The following is a 22,155-nucleotide window of genomic DNA, read 5'->3' as shown; positions in this document are numbered from 1 at the left end:
TGCACAAAACACTAAACCTTTTGGAACTTCTGCACTTACGAAAATGGAGACAAGAAAACCTTCTGGCTTTTTCTCTAGAATACTGCTGAGATCAGCTCTCATCTATAAAGGGCTTTGTATGCTGCAAATGACAGCACAAATGTTAATTGTGATGGCTGTATTCTAGGATGGTATTGCTTTTCTTGGACTTCTCTGCCCTCCCAATGCAGGGGGCACGGGTTCAATCCCTTGTCAGGGAACTTCCTGCATGCTGCATAATGCAGCCTGAAAAAAGAAAGAAATTGCTTTCCCCAACCCATAGGCTTTCCACTCCTCAGTATGACTGTCAGAAAGCATGCTATTAATCCAGTTTCAGAATTTCCCTATACCTTAGGCCAGCAGGTAATGTTAATGAGGATTTGGAAAACAACCGCTGGGTTGACATGAAGTCTGTCCTTTCGGTGGGTTTTGTTTTCTGCTCTACGGACAGTGATCTACCTCCAATGTTCACAACTCAGAGCTTTGCTCTCTCTTGATTCAGTTAAGCAAGTATTCCAGGATTAAGTTCCCTAGGAGCTATGGATGTCGTCTCCACATATCCATTTAGAATAAGTCTGTTTGGGCCCAGAACACCTGGACCCTAAGTAAATACTGTGTGTGTGCGCGCGGAATGAATTTGAAAATGCTGTGTGAATAAATAATGGAGTAGCAAGGAAGGCATTCTGTGTGATTATGGTGAGATAACCCTAAACCAATAAGAGAGGGGAACAGGAAAAGTGACTAAGAGAAAATAAAAGCTGATTCCTGGTAGAGACATAGGACCTGAATCTGTGCAGCTAAGTAGTGACTAAGAGGGAATGAAATATGACATAAAACTCAAGAGGAGGGTTTTAGCTTGTCCAAGGAGCAAAAGGAATGTGGGAAAGAGAGACTTTAGAATCCATAGGTATCTTCTTTTCTGCTAGGAGAGGCAGGATCTTGGTAAGATTTCAGGACCTATAAAACTGACCTCCACTGGGGAATCTCTCCACTGCCTACAAATTAGCCCTCTGTACACCTCACTCTAAGGAAATCAGTCTTCCCTCCACATCCACCAGGAGGAGGCAAAGAGCACGCCTGCCCGGGTGATGCCAGGGGCAACCTTGCTTCACAAGGGATTGTAAAACTACCCCTCACTTCCTTCCTTCGACAGCAAATGCAGAGGTTAGGGCTTCCCCACTGGCTCAGCAGTAAAGAATCTGCCTGCCAATGCAGGAGATGGAGGAGAGCTGGGTTTGATCCTTGGGTTGGGAAGATACCCAGGAGTAGGAAGTGGCAACCCACTCCAGTATTCTTGCCTGGAGAATCCCACGGACAGGGGAGCCTGGCGGGCTACAGTCCTTGGGGTCGCAAAGAATCGGCTTAGCGACTGGGCACAGTGAGCATCAAGTTTATTTCCCAGAGTGGGGAGAAGGGAAGTGAGGGAAGGGAGACAGCATATCAAAATGCACTTCCAAGACAAAAATCATTTCTGTGGCACATGGTGCTACCGAGGGAGAGGTGATGACAGCCTCCTCCCATTTCAGGAACAGTTCCCAGAGTTGTCCGTAGGCGGATTCACATGACACATTCTTAAACCCAGTTCCATTCTGTGCTGTGTTTGCTCCTTGTTCACATCTCCGGAACAATGCATCTCTACATCTTTGTATCTGAGTTTGATTCCCAATTGGTTGTCTAGCTGAATATCCAGGCTGGCTTGCTTATCATGCATTTGTGCCAGTATTTATCCTTTCGAGTCATGAAGCTTCATCAATCCAGCCCTACTTGTGCACCAGAGCTGGAATATTGAATTGTGTGAATGCTGATACTTTAAGAGAAGTATAATTAGGAAGTTGGATGTTCTTCACAATGTTTTGATATGAAAAAATACTAATACATGTTGCTGAAAGAAATAACAACCAATGATGCAAATTTGCCTGGAAACTATTCTAAATCCAATTTGCAACTTTCTGTGAGATAAAATTTGGGTTGTGACATTTTTTGATTGATGTCTCTATATGAGTAGGTTTTTGGCTTTTTAGTGTTGCTGATTTTCTGTTCTCACTCCTCAAAGAATCTTTGCCAACATACCACTGACATTTGAGGAAGAGAATAGAGACAGTTTGGCTTCTTGTAAATTCTTCTGTTTCCTTGGTGATGTAAATAATTATGGAACACATAAAAAGTTTTTAGCAAGTTCAAATGTGGTTTTGAAAAAGCAGGTTTGCTACCTGCGATAGGGACAACAGGAACGATCTCAGCAAGAAATTCTCTGCTCTTTAACTCGCTTTAATTTAGAAAATCTTCCTTAAAACACAGGGCCTACTCAGATGCCAATTTAATGGCAATATAAAATATGCACTTAATATGGTTCAATAAAGCTGTTCAGGTGGGTGGGTGGCTTTGGACCCCATCTCTGACAGAATAACTCTCTGCCATCTTCAGCTTTCCTGGGAGAATCCTGTTCAATGGGCAGACCCAGAACCCAGGAGCTTGAAAGGAGGGGCTGAGTCACCTAAAACTGAGTGAAGAATTAATCCATGTCCATTGTGGAGTCTTCACGTGGACAGGTTCTCTCCACAGGGGAAAGATGACTGCCATTCTGGAAGAGGTCTGACTTGAATCACACCCTCAGTGGCATGCTTTTCACTTTGACTTTTCTAAACTGTTCTCATGTTCAAGTCCCCAGTTTCTCTTTTTCCTTCCTTTACCACCACATCTTCTTTTAATCTTGGCAAATCACCTCACTCCCTTACTACCTCCCAGGTAGAAATATAAGCTCTGTACATTTATTACCCATGGGATCTTACTTAAGTTATTTCCCTTCTCAGTGATTTTGCTTCCTTCACTGTAAAATGGGGATAACCACAGTACCTATCTTATGAGGTGGTTGTGAGGATTAAATAAATTAATATATAAGAACTGTTTAGGCCTATACCATGGTGAATGCTTAGTAAATATTAGCTCTTAATGTTTCTGAGAACACAGAGGCCAATGACGTGAATTCCATCATCCAAATTCCTCTTCACCTGAAAAAAAACTCTGTCACTCTTTACCACTGCCTCCCTCAGAGCAAAAACATGTCTTATTTTCTAAGTCTGTGCTCTCCACCTGTGTCTTGATTCCATCCCCTCCCATTTCCTCAAGGGAACTTTGTTGAGTGAATTCTTTTCTCCTTCATAGTTTAAATTGATTCTTTTCCTGGCTCCTGTTTCTCATTCTCAAACACACTCAGGTCTCTCCCATTTTGAAAAAGGCCTCTGTATGACCCCTGTGTCTTTGAGTTACTGTCCCATTTTCCTCCTCCTTTCACTGCCAAATACTCTGTGCCTCCATGTCTTCGTGACTCACTTTCTCGTTATTCCTCTGCCATCTGGCTCCCTCTGCCACCCCCCACTCTCACATGGCTATGTCTGTGGTCACCCATCTCCAAATTCAAAGGACTTTTCTTGATTTCTGTCCTCTTTAGCCACTTTGCAATGGTCAGTATTGCTGGCTGTTGTCTACTCTGTGAAATCCTCTCCTCTCTTGCACTCTCCTCTGAGTGCAAGTCTGTTGTGCTGCTGCTTCTCCTTCCCTGTGTCTTCTTTGTTCAATAAATACCCTTACAGGTTCCATTTTTTTCTTTCTACTCTTTGGTTGTGGACATGGAGAGGGTTCACCATGCAACCTACTGATCTCTCTACTCTTACTCTTTGATCTCTTGCAGGTCTTGTGCCTTCCCATCACTCCTTTAAGTATGGCACCTGCCACACTCTTTGTACTCACCTCTTTAGCCTCATGCTTGCTCTCATTCTCTGTTTTGGCCACTCTGGCTTTCTTTTGAGTTCCTGAAGGTGCTGGGGCATTTCTGACATAGGATTTTTGTTATTGCTGTTGTTTAATTTGCATTCATCTTCATCTTTTTTTTTTAACCCTCATTGTTACTGTAATTTTTTTCTATTTTGAAGATTGAGATATAATTCACATACCACAAAATTTTATCCTCTTAAAGTATATGATTCAGTAGGCTTTAGTATATTTACGAAGTTGTGCAACAGTTACCACTATTTCATTCCAGAACATTTTCATCACCTCAAAAAGAAATCCTATACCCATTAACAGGCCCTCTCTTTCTCCCTTGTCTCCATCAGTCCCTGGAAACCACTAATCTACTTTCTGTCTCTGTGTTGTGGGTTTTTGTGCATGCTGGTCCTTTTGCCTAGAACCTCTCCTCTACTTTATCCCCTAGTCAGCTTCTGTTTTTCCTCAGTGATCAGTGCCAGTGTCCTTGAGCTGGTCAATTCCTCCTACATGCTTTCACAGGAATATGTATCTCTTTTGCAGAATTTATTATAAATTGCAGTTTTATTCTCTGTGTGTGGAGTCATTTATAAATGCACAAAATTGTACATTTCCATTAACACCAGATTCACTTGAATGTAATAGTATGATACCCAACTAACACAAAAATGCTTATTTTTCTCCCCACATCAATTCCTCCTTCATACTTCCCCATTTGATGATACTTCCTCATTGTCTCAAGCACACAGGTTCAGTTTCTTGAAGAACTTTGATTCCCTTCTCTCTCATCTTCAACATCCAGTTCTCTTCAAATCCTCAAGTTGAGTGGATTCCTTTGCAAGTCCTTGCATGCCAGCCTTTAGTAGTGTTCTTAATGCTCAGTAAACACTGCCTGATAATGAATACCTTATGGAGCTATCTGCAATAAAGGAAATGGTTGTGGCCATGATGTTGGGTGAGTCTTAGAGACTGCCAAAGGGGCAAAAGAGAGAGAGGTGAACGCAGAGAGTGGAGGGTGGCATTGGATGGAGACTATCCTATACTACAGAGAGCTGGAGAAAAGCAGTAAAGTAGTAAGAGAAGCAAAAGGAGAACCTGGCTAATGTACCACAATCCAATCACCATTTTTGAATATCTGTTACCTGCTTGGTGCTCAGATTGTGGTGATACAAAAATGAATCAGAAGTTGTCTCTTTCCTAAAGGAAGCCAGGGTCTGGTGAAGGAAACATTTATGTAAACAAAAATTTACAATAGAATGTGGTAAGTTTTATAATAAGACTATTCACAAAGTATTCTGTGAGCAAGAGGAGGTGGTGACTAAGACCGTAGCAGCACAGAGGTGGGTAAAGGTGGGTGGGCGTCACAAGATGACTGGGACTTCAGCAGCCTGTAATCAGAAACAGTGATATGCCAGGAAGACAGAAGAACTGTAACAGGCCTGGGCCCATGTAGAACTGAAAATCATTTTGTTTAGCTTTAGTGTAAAGGGTAGGAGAGAATATCCTGGGAATTCAGCCTGGGGCTCCTTTGTGAGGAATCTCACAGGAGGCCAAGAATTTATTGTCTAGTTAATAGAGAGTCTTCAAAGTTTTTTTTTTTTTTTTTTTTAATTTGGCCATACCCTGAAAGGCTTGCAGGATCTTAGTTCTCTGACTATGGATCGAACCTGTGCCCTTAGCAGTGAAAGCACAGAGTCCTGGCCTCCTAACCACTATTTCAGTTCAGTTCAGTCACTCAGTCGTGTCCAGCACTTTGCAACCCCATGGACTGCAGCACACCAGGCTTCCCTGTCCATCACCAACTCCTGGAGCTTGCTCAAACTCATGTCCATTGAGTCGGTGATGCCATCCAACCATCTCATCCTCTGTTGTCCCCTTCTTCTCCGGCCTTTGATCTTTCCCAGCATCAGGGTCTTCTCCAATGAGTCAGTTCTTCGCATCAGGTGGCCAAAGGATTGGAGTTTCAGCTTCAACATCAATCCTTCCAATGAATATTCAGGACTGATTTCTTTTAGGATGGACTGGTTGGATTTCCTTGCAGTCCAAGGGACTCTCAAGAGTCTTCTCCAACACATAGAGAGGCACAGACATAGAAAATATGTATGGATACCAGAGGTGGAAAGGGGGAGTGGGATGAATTGGGAGATTAAGATTGACATATATGTACACCTATGTATAAAACAGACAAGAAGTGAAGTCGCTCAGTCGTGTCCAACTCTTTGCAATCCCAGGGACTGTAACCTACCAGGCTCCTCTGTCCATGGGATTTTCCAGGCAAGAGTACTGGAGTGGGTTGCCATTTTCTTCTCCAGGGGATCTTCCTGACCCAGGGGTCGAACCCAGGTCTACTACATTGCAGGCAGACGCTTTACCGTCTGAGCCATCATACCACAGTTCAAAAGCATCAATTCTTCGGTGCTCAGCTTTCTTTATAGTCCAACTCTCACATTCATGCATGACTACTGGAAAAACCATAGCTTTGACAAGATGGACCTTTGTCAGCAATGTAATGTCTCTGCTTTTTAATATGCTGTCTAGGTTGGTCATAACTTTTCTTCCTAGGACCAAGTGTCTTTTTATTTCATGGCTGCAGTCACCATCTGCAGAGATTTTGGAGCCCAAAAAAATAAAGTCTGTCACTATTTCCATTGTTTTCTCATCTATTTGTCATGAAGTGATGGGACCAGATGCCATAATCTTAGTTTTCTGAATGTTGAGCTTTAAGCCAACTTTTTCACTCTCCTCTTTCACTTTCATCAAAAAGCTCTTTAGTTCTTCACTTTCTGCCATAAGGGTGGTGTTATCTGCATATCTGAGGTTTTTGATATTTCTCCCAGCAATCTTAATTCCAGCTTGTGCTTCATCCAGCCCGATACTTCACATGATATACTCTGCATATAAGTTAAATAAGCAGGGTGACAAAATACAGCCTTGATGTACTCCTTTCCCGATTTGGAACCAGTCTGTTGTTTCATGTCCAGTTCTAATTGTTGCTTCTTGACCTGCGTACAGATTTCTCAGGAGGCAGGTCAGTGGTCTGGCATTCCCATCTCTTTCAGAATTTTCCACAGTTTGTTGTGATCCACACAGTCAAAGGCTTTGGCATAGTCAATAAAGCAGAAGTAGACTGCCAGGAAATTCCCTGAAGTTTTTTTTTTAATTAACTTCATTAGGTATAATTTACTTACATTCTAATATATAGATTTTAAGTCTATGGTTCTAAGTTTTGATAAAAGTATACATCCTTATAACTACTGCCCAAATCAAGATATAAAACACTTCTTTTTAAAAAATTGTCCAATAATGTTATTTATTTATATATAGTTGATTTACAATATTAGTTTCAGGTATACAGCATAGTGATTCAGTATTTTTACAGATAATACTCCATTAAAAGTTATTACAAGATAATGGCTGTAATTTCCTGTGCTATACAACAGACGTGTCTTATTGCTTATGTTTTATACACAATAGTTTGTATCTCTTAATCCCATTCCCTTATTTTGCCCCTCATCTCTTCCCTCTTCCTACTGGTAAGCACCAGTTTGTTCTCTATACCTGTGAGTGTGTTTCTGTTTTGCTGTATACATTCATTTATTTTTAAAATTTCATAGATGAGTGATACCATACAGTATTTCTTTCCCTGACTTCACTAAACTTAATGCTCTCTAGGTCCATACAAGTTGTAAAGGGCAGAATTTCATTCTTTTTATGGCTGGGTAATATTCCATTATATATCTTATTTATCCATTCATCTGTTGATGGACACTTGAGTTGCTTCCGTATCTTGGCTATTGTAAATAATGCTTCTGTGAACTTTGGGGTGCACATATCTTTAAAAATTTTTTTAAATTTTGTATTTATTATTTATTTTGGCTGCACTGAATCTTCACTGCTGCATGTGGGCTTTTCTCTAGTTGCAGCGAGCAGGGTCTGCTCTTCATTGTGTTGCATGGGCTTCACATCGCAGTGGTTTCTCTTGTTGCCCAACACAGGCAGGTATCTTTTTGAATTAGTGTTTCTGTTTTGTGGCATCACTGACTCGATGGACGTGAGTCTGAGTGCACTCCGGGAGTTGGTGAGGGACAGGGAGGCCTGGCGGGGTCGCAAAGAGTCGGACACGACTGAGCAACTGAACTGAACTGAACTGATACTATTTTCCAGAGTGGCTGCCCTAAGATACATTCATACCAACGGTGTACCAGGATTCCTTTTTCTCCATATCCTCTCCAACACTGTTTGTAAACTTTTTGATGAGAGTCATTGTGACAGTGTGAGGTGATATCTCATTGTGTTTTGCTTTGCATTTCTCTGATGATTAGCAATGTTGAGTATCTTTTCATATGTCTGTTAGCCATCTGCAGGTCTTCTTTGGAAAACTGTCTATTCAGATCTTTTGCTTTTTTTTTTTTTTTGGCTTCTCCACACGGCTTGTGGGATCTTAGTTCCCTGACGAAGGATCGAACCTGGGCCCCCTGCAGTGGAAGTACAGAGTCTTAACTACTGGACCACCAGGAAATTCCCTCTTCTGACCATTTTTGATAGGATTGTTTGTTTTTTTGACATTGAATTGTATGAGCTATTTATATACCTTGAATATTGCCACTTGTGGGGCATATCATTTGCAAATGTTTTCACTCATTCTGTGGTGCCTTTTCATTCTGTTGATGGTTCCCTTTGCTGTGCAAAAGATTTTAAGTTGAATTATGTCCCATTTGTTAAGATATAGAACCTTTTTTTTTCACCCACCCAAGAAACTCTTGTGCCCTTTGCAATTGATCCCCTCCTTTCCCCAAGGAAACAACTGATATGATTTTTATTACCACATTTGGTTATTTATTGATATGTAAAACCACCCCAAACCTAGTGACTTAAAACAATAAAAATCATTTATTTGCTCATGACATTGCAATTGGTCAGGGCTTAGTGGAATCATTTTGTCATTGCTCTCTGTGGCATCAGCTAAGATAGCTTGACTGAAACCGGAGAACCCACTTCCATGATGACTTGCTCAAATGGCTGGCAAGTTGGGACTGGCTCTTGGCTGGGATCTCCCCTAGGACTGCCAGTTATGGATCTCGTTTATCTTCCACATGGCTGTTTGGGCTTCCTCACATAATGGGTTCCAAAAGGAGGAAGTAAAAGCTGCCAGTCCTTTTAAACACTAGACTCTAAACTGGCACAGTATCACTTCTGGTATATTGTGTAAGTCAAAGCAATCATAAGCCAGCCCACGGGCACACAGGCTCAGTTGCATCAAGGCATGTGGAATCTTCCTGGACCAGGGATTCTATCTGTTTACCCTGCATTGGGAAGCAGATTCTTATCCACTGTACCACCAGGGAAGTCTCCTTTTTATTGTTGAGTAATAGTCCAATGATAATCAATATGTTTATCCAGTTTTTGTTGATGGACATTTGGGTTGTTTCTAGTTTTTTATGATTATGAATAAAGCTGTTATAAAAATTCTTATACAGCAGTTTTTGTAGCTATATGTTTTCATTTCTCTTGAGTAAATACCTAGAAATTTGAATTTCTGGGTCATGGGATAGGTATATGTTATAATTTATAAGAAATTGTTAAACAACTTCCAAAGGACTGTACCACTTTACACTTCCAGTAGCAATGTACAGGAGTTCTAGTTGTCTCAGATCTAGCCAACAGTTGTTATTGTGTTTCAAATTTTAAATATTCTGGAAGGCACGAAGTGTTATCTCATTGTAGTTTTAATTTGTATTTCTCTAATAATTATGACATAATTTTATTTTTCATATGCTTATTACCATTTTGTAGGATGTTCTTTTTAAAAAAATTTTATTTGGGTGCACTGGGTCTTGCTTGTGGAATGTGGGATCTAGTTCTCTGACCCAGGATCAAACTCAGGCCCTCTCCATTGGGAGCACAGAGTCTTAACCACTGGACCACCAGTGAAGTCCCAGTAGATGTTCTTTTATTCGTTTACTATAGCTGTGTTGGGTCTTTGTTGCCGTGCATGAGCTTTCTCTAGTTGCGGTGAGCGAGGGCTACTCTAGTTGCAAAGCATGGGCTTCTCACTGCAGTGGCTTCTCTTGTGGAGCACAGCTCTAGGCTATGTGGGTTCAGTGGTAGCAACGCGCAGACTCTCGAGTGTGGGATCGTAGTTGTAGTGTATGGGCTTAGCTGACCTGTGGCACATGGGATGTTAGTACCTGGACCAGGGATCGAATCTGTGCCCCCTGAATTGGCAGGTGGATTCTTAACCACTCAGCCACCAGGGAAGCCCCTAGTAGATGTTCTTTGTTAAGTGTCAGTTTAAGTCTGTTGTCCATTTAAAAAATATTGTGTTGCTGTCCTGTTATTTTTGAATTATAGGTGTTCTTTATATAGTCCAGATGTTTGTACTTTGTCAGATACAAATATTATTACCATATGTTAATAGATTGGAAGATAATATTATTAAAATATTAATTATTCACAAATTGACCTACAGAGTTAATGTAATTCCAATTAAAACACAAGCAGGTTTTTAACAGAAACTGAAGAGCTCATTCTAAAATTTATATAAAAATACAAAAGACTTAGAATAGTCAAAACAATTTTGAAAAAGATAAAATTGAAGGACTTATACTACCTGACCTCAAGACTTACTATAGATTTACAGAAATCAAGGCAACATGGCATTAGTATATGGACAAATAAATAGGTCAATTTAACAGAATAGAGCCTAGATATAGACCCAAACATAAGCAAAAAACTGATTTTTGAAAAAGATGTTATAGTAGGCAGTCTCTACAATGGCCCACATTGATTCCTACCTCCTGGTATTCACACCATTATGTACTCTCTTCTGTTTGTATTTGGACTGATAGAAATGATAGGATGTGGTTTAGTCCCTAAGTTGTGTCCGACTCCTGTGATCCCATGGACTGTAGCCTGCTGGGCTCCTCTGTCCATGGGATTTTCCAGGCAAGAATACTGGAGTGGTTTACCATTTCCTCCTCCAGGGGATCTTCCCGACCCAGGGATCAAACCTGGCTCTCCTGTACTCCAGGCAGATTCTTTATCGACTAAGCCACCAGGGAAGTTACTTCTGGGGTAAGGCTTAAAAAATGCTTAAAAAATGCTATGACTTACATTGTGGGGGCACTCTTTCTTTCTTGGGTGGCTCGCTGTTGGTAAAGAACTAGTAGCCCTGTTGTAAAGCAGCCCTGTGGAAAGGCCCATGTGTCAAGGGACAAAGGTCTGCCAAGAACCGCATGAGTGAGCTTGGAAGCAGACTCCCCTCCCCGCAAATCAAGCCTTTGGATGAGACCAAAGCCTTGGCCAACAGCTTGACTGCAACCTCATGAGAAACCTTATTCCAGGGCACCCGTATAAAATATGCCCAAGTTCCTTAACTACAGAAACTATGAGGTAATAAGTATTGCTGTTTAAAGCTGCTGCAGACCACAAGAAGAAGAAAAAAAAAATTGAAAAAGGGAATTCCCTAGTGGTCCAGTGTTAGGACTCTGAGCTTCCAGTGCCACAGGGGCACAGGTTTGATCCCTGGTCAGGGAACTAAGATCCTACAGGCCAAGCAGCCAAAGAAAAAAAAAAAGCTTCTAAGTCCCTAAACTTTGGAATAACCTGTTAAACAGTGATAGATAACTAATATAGGTGCCAAAGTAGTTTGAAGAAGGAAAAATAGTCTTTAACAAATAGTGTTGAATAAATTTAATATCCTTATGGAAAAAAGTGAAACTCAACCCCTACCTTACACCATACACTGGTATTAATTTGAGCTAGATAGTAGACTAAAAGCTAAATCTAGTAAACTTCTTCCCCAAAACACAGAAGACAATCTTTATAAATTGAGGTGGACAAAGATAATTTGGACAAGATACAATAGTGACAACCATAAAAAAATGTTTGATAAGTTGGACTTTCTCAATAGTTTTAAAATGGAGGCATTATATGATGAGATCTGTATTTCAGAAAAGTTAAGATGAATGTGACAGCAGTGTGTCTGTTTTTTCTCTCTCTTTCTCACACACACACATACTCAATACTAGTAACCATTAGAAGTAGCCAAGTTCAGTGAAGTTGAATTGATAAATATGTATCAGAAATGTTTGTCTTAACTTACATATTCTTTCATTCTTTCACTGTTAACAGATATGTTATCTTTTAAAAACTGTAGTAAATATATATATATATAACATAACATTTACAATCATAACCATTTTTTAAGTGTGCCATTCAGTAGTGTTAAGTACATTCCTATTGATGTGCAAGCTCCAGAACTCTTTTTATCTTGCAAAACTGAAACACTGTACCCTTTAAACAGCAATTTTCCATCTTCCCTTCCCTCCAACCCCTGGCAACTGCCATTCTATTTTCTGTCTCTATGAATTTAAGTATTCTAGATACCTCATATAAGTACAAAAAACGTATTTGTCTTTGTGTGACTGGCTTTTTTTCATGTAGCATAATATCCTCAATATTCATCCATGCTGTAGCATGTTTCAGATTTTCCATCCTTTTTCAATGCTGAATAATATTCCATTGTATGTATATATTGTATTTTGCTTATCCATTCCTCTGTCCACAAGCACTTGGGTTGTTTCCTTAAAAAAATGGATTTTGTTATCCATTTTGTAATTTCCTCCATTTCTGTATAATTCAGTGTGGCTGTTATAAGCCATAACTAATGTTCCCAATTACTTTATCAACAAAGGTCTGTCTAGTCAAGGCTGTGAGAGTTGGACTATAAAGAAAGCTTGAGTGCTGAAGAATTGATGCTTTTGAACTGTGGTGTTGGAGAAGACTCTTGAGTCCCTTGGACTGCAAGGAGATCAAATCAGTCAATCCTAAAGGAAATCAGACCTGAATACTCATCGGAAGGACTGATGCTGAAATTGAAACTCCAATACTTTGGCCACCTGATGCAAAGAACTGACTCATTGGAAAAGACCCTGATGCTGGGAAAGATAGAGGGCAGGAGGAGAAGGGGATAACAGAGGATGAGATGGTTGGATGGCATCACCGACTTAATGGACATGAGTTTGGGTAAACTCTGGGAGTTGGTGATGGACAGGGAGGCCTGGCGTGCTGCGGTTCATGGGATCGCAAAGAGTCGGACACGACTGAGCGACTGAACTGAACTGAATGTTCCCAAATCTTAGTGTCTGAAATCTACCTACATTATCTTTTGCTCTGATGCTGGGAGGGATTGGGGGCAGGAGAAGGGGACGACAGAGGATGAGATGGCTGGATGGCATCACTGACTCGATGGGTGTGAGTCTGAGTGAACTCCAGGAGTTGGTGATGGACAGGGACGTCTGGTGTGCTGCGATTCATGGGGTCGCAAAGAGTCGGACATGACTGAGCGACTGAACTGAACTGAACATATTCACTGCCAGTTGATTAGGTGTCTCTGCTCTATGCCATCCATATTATGGGACCAAGGCTGACAGAGTAACCACCAGTTGGAACACTGTTAGCAGCTGTGGCAGAAGGAAAGAGAAAATGGCTGAATTGCATGCTGGCCTTTAAAGCTTCTTCCCAGAAGTGATACATGTCACTTTCATGCATATTTCATTACCAAAGCAAGTCATGTAGTCATTCCTAACTTTATAGGAGCAAGGAAAAGCAATTATATCATGTTCCTGGAAGTTGGGAGAACCAGAAATATTTGAGGATAGTATAACTGTGAACAACTACTTCCAAGATCACCATTAATACTCTTCAGCACTCAGTAAAGTATCTGTCCCAAACTTCAATAAACAGATATATTAAAAAATCATTTCACTCAACCTTACTAAGAGTATTCACTGTGTAGGACATTATAAACCTTTTACTAGTGTATTGTAGAACAATATAGACGACAAGTTATGTATTCTAAAATCAACTTTAACATGCTATTATCATTATAATGAAATAACTTGTATTTGTAGGGTCTCACAGAGATAAGGTTTGAACTAATGCTGTTAATACTGGGAGAAGTTGAAAATAGGGATTTACCTTAAAAAAAAAAAAGTTTCAATGTTTGAAGCCATAGAACTTTGTGACTAATTGAAAGTGACAAATAGATGAAAAAGACCAGTTAAGGGTAGGAAGCTTTCCTAGACTGGGAGGCTTATTGAAATGGTGGTGTTATTGCCCTTTTAAGGGAATGCAGTAGTAGCAGGTGTGTGATGCAAAGAGACAATGAGTTTGATTTTTGGAACACTGAATTTCTGATGTCTACAGGAAGCTCTGCCCTTGCTAACCGTCCCTTGCTAGGAATGGATAAGGGCAGGAGAGGAGAATGAACTGCTGGAAGGAGACTGGGAAAGGAGAGTCTAAAACATTGTGTTATATAAGTGAAGGGAAGAGTGAGTTTTGTGGATGTGTTTACTCTGAGGTATTTAAATGCAAGCAATTTTTAACCTTCATCAAGTGCAGGAACAAGTGCCCCCTATACCCTCTAGCCATCTCTGTATTATTAATATCATTATTTTACTTCAATAATGTCTACAGTTTAGCATCTTAAATGACAGGTTAAGAGGGAAAAAAAGCCCCTTGAAATGAAGGTGGGAGATAATGTAACAGTTTGTACCAACAGATGGGCACCAGGCACCAAGGAATCTAAAAAAGATCTGCAGTGTAAGAATCTGTTGGTGTGCCTCTAGCACTGTCTAGGGGAGAAACAGAATACTGGAGGAAAAAGAATTCAAGAATATGCGGTATTGGACACAGGATGCTGGTTAAAACACAACCTTTACCACTAACTTGTATTCACAGCTATACAGTGCCTCCTATTCACCAAGGACTGTGACAGGTGTTCAAAATATTTTTATTTTGGAATCATCATGACAATCCAAAGGCTAAGTTTACTGGCCCCAAATCGAAGTTAAAGGAAGTGAGGATTAAAATGTTAAAAAAAAAAATCTGTTCAAGGTCAAAGTACAGAAAGTGGAGAATTGCAAGTTCACACAAATGGGTCTGATTTCAAGGCCAGGGCTCTTTCCACTATAGTCAATGACCCCAACCTAGTTGTGCGTCACAACTGCCTGGAGAAAACACGGAAACACATTTTTTAGTTTCCCACTCAAGACTGTCTCAGAAGGTGGTAAAATGGTAACCCACTCCAGTATTCTTGCCTGGAGAATCACATGGATGGAGGAGTCTGGTGGGCTATAGTCCACCGGGTTGCAAAGAGTTGGACATGACTGAGCGGCTTAACTTCACTTAGTTTTCTCTCAGGGTTGTTGTTCACATTAAATATAATAAAGTATACTGGAATGTTTGATTAACATCAAGTTTAACATTGATAGGCAATTAATTTAATAGTTTTAGTACATGTGATTGTCTAATTTCCTTTCTTTGGATTTCCTAGTCAGAACATAATCTTCTGATAAGTAATTAGGCTTATCAAGTAAGTGCTTTGAAACCAGAAAAGGGTGTGAAAACAATATATTTTGGCTTGATAACCGCATTATAAATTAATACTCTTAATTTCTAGCTTATAAATCAGCATTCTTGAGTCTGAGCAGTGCTAGTCAAATTCCTCCAGTTTAATCATTTCTTTGTTAACCGAAAAAACAAAGTTTTGAAATCAGCAAAGCTGAAGAATGGAGTTAGAGCAGAACAGATACAGATTGTTTTAACTGGGAGTAGAATATCAGTTTTTTGTTGTTGTTGTATTTGTTCTGGAGGTCAGTTTCATGAATACAGTACAAAATTAACTCATTTAAATGCAAGACCACCTTTTCTCATCTTAGTAGATGGTGTTTTTTTCAGCTTCAATACATCATAGCTAGATTAGGTTGAAACAGAAAATGTAGTAGGGCTACATCTCTGGCTCCTTTAAAATTCCTCCTGCTCCTCTCACCTCCACTTTCCCCAACAATAGCAGAACGTTTATCAAGAAAGGTCTGGTCTTCAGTCCCCAAAGACATTCTGAAGCATTATTTCTACTTGCTAGAGGGGTTTATAATAAGTTGTATCTAAATTAGCATTCTTCCCCTCCCACTACCACGAACTTCTGAGAGTTTGCTTGTAGGCAAATACTTTCTTCTTTTCAATATTCAAAAAGGCACTCAGCAGGAACTTACCAAATGCTTTCTCCCTGGAAGAAAAGTTAAGCAGTTTCCCTAAAACCACACAGCCATCAAACGAGTGGGGGAAGGGAGACTGAAAGTGCCTGTTACACCCAGTCTCGCTCCCATAATTACCCAAACTGCCTGCATCCCGGCCGTAGGACAGGGTTTTCTACGGGACAAGAAAGGAAAACCAGGGAGGTGAGAGCCAGGAAATCGGGAGAGGTGCCTTTCCCGGCATGCTCTGCAGCACACCGAGGGGCGCCAGACATATCCCGGCGTGCATCGGGGAGCGCCCAAGGGCGATGGTTCCCGGCTCCTGGAGGGGCACGCGAAGTTAAAGCGGTAGGTGTGACCTTACTTAGTTTTGAGTCCCTGCTTTCTCGTTTCCACTTTAGGAATATAGTCTCATAACGGCTGAAAAGGAGGTCTTCTAACTACCCTCCCTTTCCGCGTGCGAACGACTTTCGGCGCCGCTTCGAGAACGGTGCCAGGTGATTAGCGGTTAGGGGCGGGCCCGAGCTGATCACGTGATCAAACCTGGCCGCCAATGATTAGCCGGGTGTTCCAGCAGCGCGAGGATTCCCGGACCCGTGTGCGGAGCGGCTCGTGGGCCCGCTGCGGTCGGCCCTGGCAGGTACGCGCAGGCGCCCTGGCTGCCACGCGCCCCGTCTGTCCCCACGCGCTCAGCGGCGCTTACTTGGCGCGAGGTGTTAAGAGTCTGTCTGTTTTTCTGGGGCGGGGGGGTGGACAAGAAAAAGGTGGGGGGCAATGGCGTCACGTGGACGCCACAGCCAATCGCACTCGGAGGCGCACCCACAGCTTTCCCCGGCGCCCCGGGGTGCGACGTGTTCAGTGAGGTTCGGCTCTCCCCTGCCGGTCCCAGCACTCTTTCGAAGCGCGTGTGCAGCCTGTAAAGTCTGGCCGCGGGTTTTCGTGGCGTCCTGCTCCGCTGTGAGCACGGACGACAAGTTCTAGGCAAAATGGCTGCTGGAAAGAGTGGCCTAGTAGGGGGAGCGCTGGGGCCGCGTGAAGGTCACATGACGAGGTTGGCAGCGCGTGCTGCTGGCGCGGGGACGGGGGAGGGTGGAAGGGGAGAAGAGCGGCCAGTCATGTGCTCTCGACTGCGCCGTTCCTAGGTTTTCCAGCGCTTTTCCTATGGCCCGACTGGCTGTTTTTACTCCTCCCACCTCGAAGCGTGGCAAGCGTCGGTGAGAAGCTGTGTGGTGTGGTAGACCGAACAGGGTTCTGGGAATGAGGACACCTAGGGTGTAGGCCTTTGGCTGCTTTTGCAATTAGCAAGTCATGTTCCAGTCCTGGGGCTTCCCTGGTGGCTCAGCGGTGAAGAATCAGCCTGACAATGCAGGGGACGCAGGAGACGCGGGTTCGGTCCCTTGGTCCGGAAGATCCCGTAGAGGAGGAAATGGCAACCCACTCCAGTATTCTTGTCTGAAAAATTCCATGGACAGAGGAGCTTGGCAGGCTGCAGCCCTCAGAGTCGAACTGGGCTCAGCACGCTTTTACGTTGCCAGTCCTGGCCTCTGTTTACTCATCGTACAGCTCTGTGTAGGAGGTTATTATTATTATTATTATTTTTAAAAGCCTTTAGAAGGTATATGACCTCTACCTCATCCCAATGTCATGCTGATAGCAAAACAATTAAAAACAATCATTGTGAGATAAGCCGGTCTCCCCATAGGAGAAGACCCACAATAGGCCTCCTCCGTCCATCCTTAAAGTGATGTGGGAAACTTGGTGGAGGTAGCTTGTTACAATATTGTGGACACGTCTGTCTATAGTTAGCAGTAGCATATATACTCTGTACCTGGCCACTATCTCATTTGAAAAGTATTTTGTCTTAGACGTCTAGTCCCTCTGTGTTTTCTTGGAAAGAAATCAAAAGGGAAGTAGTATTGTCATAACTGTGGAGATAGGGAAACGAAAGGAGTTAGAGGGCATGTGCTAGTGCCCCAAAACTCTCACTGGAAAGAAGTGATCTTCTCCACTTGGTGGGCCGGTCTTTATAAAAATTTTGAGGCTTCCTACCACCAGCCTTCGGTGTTTTTCATAGTTCTTGGCTCCTAGCGTCAGTTCTGCGTTTTACCAAGGGTCAAGGTTTTAGTGAAATGAAGCAGGCATAAGTTATGTGTTTTTCATATCATTACCTGTGCTTTATGGTACATTTGGTGTATCTTGAAGAGCCTTTTGAATTTTGTGGGCGCACAATCTGGAAAACATTTATTGAACAATCATGATAATAGTTATCACTTTTGAACAATTACACTAGTAGTTAACATCTTTCTAGCCTAGTACTTTTTATGTCTTAATTCACTTAGTTCTCATAACAAACCTGTGAGTTAAGGAACTACTATCTCCATTTTACCAACGAGGGAAATAGCAACAGAGAGATTAAGTAACTGGCACAAGGTCGTATGGCTGATAATTTACAATTCCAACCAGAATTCTTTTCGAAAACTTGACAAAATGAGTCTAAATTTCATTTGGAAGAATGAGCTTATAAGTTGAAAAATTTTTGAAAGAAGAAAATTAAGTGTGGACTTGTACTAGTGAATATACAAATAAAGCTATGGTAATCAAAACAGTAAGTGGTAACTGGCATAGACAGCACTGGGTCAAAATAATCTAAAAGTATATAAGGCTAGTGTTATACAGGTGACATTTCATGTTGAGAAAGAATTTTGAAATTATGTTGAAACAATTGGCTAACCATTTGGAAAAAAAAGGAATCCTACCTTAAAATGTAAATAAAATCTGGGAGTTAGTTCAGTTGCTCGGTTGTGCCTGACTCTTTGCGACCCCATGGACTGCAGCATGTCCGGCTTCCCTGTCCATCACCAACTCCCACAGCTTACTCAAACTCATGTCCCTTGAGTCGGTGATGCCCTTTAACCATCTGCCATCCAAAATCTGGGGGAATTAAATATAAAATATGAAGTCAAAATTCCTGCTTTAAGGAAGAGAGACACAGATGATGAAGAAGATGATTAATGAGACCCCAAATAACTTGAAGGAAAAGCACTGTTCAGTATTGGTTGGACTGCTGACATGAATTTTTAGCTGTTTTTTTTTTTTTTTTTTAAAGGTAGCTGTGATACAAACCCCAGGACGCCCACCTACCCTGTCACCCAAATAGCCAAAGAATAGTTAAAAACATTCCACCTTCTTCCATTTAGTCCCTCTTGGAAATCCACCACCAACCTTGGGCACTTCACCCCAACAAATTTTTAAGACTTGTTAGGTTTTTGTGTAAGACTTGCTGTAGCGTGGATAGCTGTGATTGGTGAGTTAGCTGTCTGTGGCTGCTGGAGATTGTAATAGCCTTTTTTACTTTCTGTGCAACAAAGAAGCTTTGTAAATAAAGTCTTAATATTTAAAGAAAAATTACTGGTTTAAAAAAACGGGTAAGCAGTTTTCTAATCACATAGGATGAGCTGTTCTAAGCATGATTGCAAAGGCAATTACGATTGATAGAATTCTTATTGATAGAATTATTATGTAAAACAGCCTCTAGTTGGCAACAATACCATCAAGTTAAAAGACAACTTTACTCATTTAGTATTCATTTGACATATTTATTGAGTGTGTTTGATGTGCCAGGCAGTTTTCCAGGTGTAGGGGAACCAATGATGACTAAATCCAGGCAAAATGTGGGGAAAGAAATTTTTGCAGCAGGTTGGACTCAGAAGGTTACTTTAGTATCTAACAGATTGTCAAAAAAAGACCTGACTAGATAGATGGCATGCATAGAGAAATAAAAATAACCAATAAAGATAAAAATACAGTATTTTCTACTTATAAACAACACAAAACAACTCCCCCTGCAGCAGATTGGCATATATGTGATAAAATAGTAGTATCTAGTATTGGCATAGGAGTGGGGAAATTGGCACACTCATACACTGTTGTTTATGGATATTTACTTTTGAACATCCTTTCTGGAAAATATTTTGGCCATACTTAATGAAAGCATAGGCATCCCAGGTGACTCAGTGGTAAAGAATCTACCTGCAGTGTAGGAGACACAGGAGACTTGGGTTCGATCCCTGGATTGGGAAGAGCCCTTGGAGGAGGAAATAGCAACCCACTCCAGCATTCTTGCCGTGGACAGAGGAGCCTGGTGGCTATACTCCATGGGGTCGCCAGTTGCGAAGAGTTGGTCACAACTGAGCGACTAAGCACACATTGCAGCATTAATAACCTATCACTCAGCTGCTCCTCTTCTTTATTAAGGCCCTAACTGGTAAGTTTGCAAAGATATTCATTTAAGAGTTGTCTTTTTTTTAAATTAATTTTATTTTTAATTGAAGGATAATTGCTTACAATATTGTGTTGGTTTCTGCCATGCATAAAAATATAGAACACTTCATGAATTTGCATGTCATCCTTGTGTGGGGGCTATGCTAATCTTCTCTGTATCTTTCCAGTTTTAGTATATGTGCTGCTGAAGTGAGCACAATAGTTGTCTTAAATAGTAGCAAGAAAAATGTAAATTTTAAATAATGGGTGTTTGGCTACGTAAATAAGATGCCCTCATAGAGGGTAATGTCTTGTAACTAGTAGGCGTGATAGAGATTTCTAGTAATGACTTGGAAAGCACATCAAAGCACATTATATATATTGTTAAAGTGTAAAAAGCCAGTTTTAAAGTTATTTGTAGTGTGATCACATTTTTGTAGGAATATACCTCTATGTGTTCATTTACATAGAAATCTAAGATGGTTTATATCAAACATAAACTAATGGTGATTTTATTTGAATGATAGGATTTTTGGATGAATTTAATTTAAAAAAAACTTTTTATTTTTTGGAACAGTGTTAGATATATAGAAAAATTTCAAAGACAGTATGCTGCTGCTGCTGCTAAGTCACTTCAGTCGTGTCCGACTCTGTGTGACCCCATAGATGGCAGCCCACCAGGCTCCCCTGTCCCTGGGATTCTCCAGGCAAGAACACTGGAGTGGGTTGCCATTTCCTTCTCCAAAGCATGAAAGTGAAAAGTGAAAGTGAAGTTGCTCAGTCATGTCCGACTGTCAGTGACCCCAGGACTGCAGCCTTCCAGGCTCCTCCATCCATAGGATTTTCCAGGCAAGAGTACTGGAGTGGGGTGCCATTGCCTTCTCTGCAAAGACAGTATAGAGAGTCTCTAAATTCCAAATGCCCAGTTTTCCCTATTGTTAATGTCTTATGTTTGTGTGGTGTATATATTATAATTAATGAACCAAGATACACAATTATAGAATTGCATAGTTTAATCAGATTTTTTTTAAGTTTTTATCTACTGTCTTTATTTCTATTCCAGAATTTCATCTAGGATATCATAAATAACTTTTTAATAAATTTATTAATGGTTTGTTGGCTTCCCTGGGTAGCTCAGAGGTAAAGAATTGACCTGCAGTGTAGGAGATGCAGGCGACTTGGGATTGATTCCTGGGTTGGGAGGATCCCCTGGAGTAGAAAATGGCAATCCACTCCAATATTCTTGCTGGGAAAATCACATGGACAGGACCTTGCAGGCTATAGGGTCACAGAGAGTCAGGCATGATTAAGTGACTGAACACATACACACACACACACGCACATACAATGCTTTTTTGATGGGTGAAATTACAGGGAAGAAGGTGTGAAGGGGAAAAGAGAAGTGATGTAGGGAAAAAGTGAAAACAAACCTGAGGCATGTGTGACCCAGATGGCCATAGCTTTGTTCCAAACAAAGCTGGCTGCTTGTTCTTCCAAGTCATCTGCAGAGAGTTCATATGAAATTCTTGCCTCTCAGAACCTTCCATTATACAACCACAATACCTTTTAATCATGTCCTCTTAGGATCTTCTTGACTGTGCTAGTTTCTTGACTTTTCTTGTTTTGATGACCTTGACAGTTTTGAAGAGTACTGGTCAGATGTTCCTCAATTGGGATTTGATGTTTTTTTCCATGATTAGACTGGGGTTAGAGTCAGCATGACTTCTCAAAATGTTGACCTTGATCACCTGCCTGTGAATTTGGGTTTTAAATGTTTTCTTTTTTGTAGTTTCTGTTTTTTAGAAAATAATCTGTGTTCCTTGTTTTTGTTATAACAAAAAGTATTTGTAATAATATTCTGGACATGTCTGTCCATCTTTAGCAATAGCATTTGTAGTAGGCCGTACATTGATAAGCTGATAATACAGACAGATGATAATAGAAATTAGAGTCAGAGAAAAAATAACTGGCCAAGTTGCTGGAAGGACTAATTATAGAAAGGAATTAAAGGCATTAGTATAGTATAGCTTGTTTTAACAGTCCTTAAACTGTTTTAGGAAGAACAGCCTGGTAACTG

At 41.0% G+C, this 22,155-nt stretch overlaps 1 protein-coding gene and 1 non-coding gene across 3 annotated transcripts in view; one reads left to right on the top strand and one right to left on the bottom strand.

Annotated features, from left to right (window-relative positions):
* Nucleotides 1-16,042: 16,042 nt before the first annotated feature.
* The window catches only part of MGA (MAX dimerization protein MGA), a 146,006-nt gene continuing 139,893 nt past the window's right edge, over nucleotides 16,043-22,155 (top strand). The window contains exon 1 of one of the 2 annotated variants that reach the window (XM_044925187.2): nucleotides 16,043-16,166. The gene's annotated coding sequence lies outside the window, so the exon portion shown is untranslated. Of the gene's footprint in view, nucleotides 16,167-16,269; nucleotides 16,459-22,155 lie in introns of those variants that run through there. The other variant, XM_044925185.2, reaches the window with a different exon arrangement.
* Nucleotides 20,190-20,296, bottom strand: LOC112577906. Its single transcript, XR_003102105.1, has one exon. It is a non-coding gene; the product is annotated as a U6 spliceosomal RNA (small nuclear RNA).

The sequence above is a fragment of the Bubalus bubalis genome, chromosome 11 (assembly GCF_019923935.1).
Source record: "Bubalus bubalis isolate 160015118507 breed Murrah chromosome 11, NDDB_SH_1, whole genome shotgun sequence".
In the NCBI taxonomy this organism is placed as follows: domain Eukaryota; kingdom Metazoa; phylum Chordata; class Mammalia; order Artiodactyla; family Bovidae; genus Bubalus; species Bubalus bubalis.
This window is presented reverse-complemented; position numbering and strand designations above follow the sequence as displayed.